The following is a 2,417-nucleotide window of genomic DNA, read 5'->3' on the forward strand; positions in this document are numbered from 1 at the left end:
ACGCCGGTTTGGGCCATCAAATCTTGGGCAAAGTATGGACTATCATATATTTCTGGAAAGCCCAGGATGTCTACTTTCCAAAGCCGTTGAGAGCGCGCCAATTGAGCTTTTGTAGCTCCAGAAAATCCGCTTCGAGTGCAGGGAGGTCAGAATCCAACAGCATCTGCAGTCATTTTCAGTCTCTGAATCAGATTTTTGCTCAGGTCCCTCAGTTTCAGCCAGAAAATACCTGAAATCACAGAAAAACACACAAACTCATAGTAAAGTCCAGAAAAGTGAATTTTAACTAAAAACTAATAAAAATATACTAAAAACTAACTAGATCATACTAAAAACATACTAAAAACAATGCCAAAAAGCGTATAAATTATCCGCTCATCAGTGACCTAAAGGGGTCTATGGTCACGGTTTTGGGGGGTGGCTTAAAAGGGTCTATGGTCACAGTTTTGGGGGTGACCTAAAAGGGTCTATGGTCACGGTTTTTTACAGTGACCAAAAAGGTGCTATGGTCACGGTTTTGGGGGGTGACTTAAAGGGGCCTATGGTCACTGATGAGTCCATATTTTACGATATATTTTGGTTTGATTTGAGTGGATTTCATCACATAAACCCACATTTATTCATCTAAATTACATGCTTTTGAGCTTTCTTCCTAAATTGTGCTTGAAAATAAAAACATGCTTTTTCAGCTTATAATTGCTAAATTTTATTCACTTTAATTCCATTTGATGCCTTGATGTGCTTGTTGAGTAATTTCAGGCTTACAAGGCAAGTATGGATTGAAGAAGTGGAAGGAAAGCATGCAAAATGGGAGAAATCATGAAGAAAATAAAGTTTGGAAGCTACTGCAAAGGTGTGTACACACAGTGATGCGTGCGTACGCACAACGGTGACTTTGTGCAAGGATGCATACGCACCAAATGTCGTGCGTACGCATGATGGGAATTCTGCGCAACTGTGCGTACGCACCGTAGGTCGTGCGTATGCACGCATGCATATGCGTGAGGTCATTAATACAAATCGCTGGGGGCAAATTCTGGGCATCCAAAACCCAATCCAACTCATTTTCTAAAGCTATTTAAGGCTAAAGTGAAGAGGAATGAAGGGGGTAGTTAGGTTTAGCTTTTATCATGTTTTAGTGTAGTTCTCTAGAGAGTGAAGCTCCCCCTCTCTCTAGAATTAGGGTTTCTTAGTTTAATTTCTTGCAATTTCTACTTTTAATTCTTATTTTGATGTAGTTTCATTTATGTTTCTATGCTTTCTTGTCTTTATCTTCTTCATCTCTTTTGTTATTTTCTCTTTTATGTCAATTTTCATGTTATGAACACTTTTGTTATTTTAATTCCAATTAATGCAAATTTATGTTTCCATGTCATTTATTGCTTTCTTTAATTGTTTTTGCTATTTTCTTGCTTTGGTAGCTTTAAAATTTATTTTAGTGCAATTTAATATTATATTATTCTCATGCGCACCAAGTGTTTAATAAAATGCTTGGCTTAGTTTTTACTTAGTTTTTCTACACTCTTGGCTTGAAATTGTTGACCTTGGTGTCCTTTGAGTCATTGATGTCCATTCTTGTTTGATATATTAGAGTAGTTAGTTAATTTGGTTTTCTTTGACTCTATGTGACCCTTAGTGTTGACATAGGACTTAGGAATTGAAATTAACTATGCCTATTTGACTTATCTTCGATGTAAGGTTGACTAAGTAGGATTAACTCTTCATAATAGTCATATGTTTGTGGTTAATGACTAGGATAGGTAGCCTTAGTTCTCAATTAACGTGCTTCAAACTCCTAGCAGGCAGGGCGTTAGTGACAGACGCAAAAGAATCGCTGGATTCTATTCCGGCCTGACCAAGAACCGACAGATGATTAGCCATGCTGTGACAGAGCATAGGAACATTTTCACTGAGAGGATGGGAGGTAGCCACTGACAATGGTGAAACCCTACATAAGCTTGCCATGGAAAGGAGTAAGAAGGATTGGATGAAGACAGTAGGAAAGCAGAGAGACGGAAGGGAAGGCATCTTCATGCGCTTATCTGAAGTTCCTACCAATGAATTACATAAGTATCTCTATCTTTATCTTTTATGTTTTTATGCGTTCATCACCATATCCATTTGAGTTTGCCTGACTAAGATTTACAAGATGACCATAGCTTGCTTCATACTAACAATATCCGTGGGATCGACCCTTACTCGCGTAAGGTTTATTACTTGGACGACCCAGTGCACTTGCTGGTTAGTTGTGCGAAGTTGTGTTAATGCCATGGTATTGAACACCAAGTTTTTGGGGTTCATGACCGGGGATTATGAGAGTTGTGAAAAAGTATTGTTCACAATTTCGCCCACCAATTTTTTGGCGCCGTTGCCGGGGATTGTTCAAGTGTTGAGCAAGCTTTTGGTAACATCAGTGC

Source organism: Arachis duranensis, chromosome 1, assembly GCF_000817695.3.
Source record: "Arachis duranensis cultivar V14167 chromosome 1, aradu.V14167.gnm2.J7QH, whole genome shotgun sequence".
NCBI lineage: Eukaryota > Viridiplantae > Streptophyta > Magnoliopsida > Fabales > Fabaceae > Arachis > Arachis duranensis.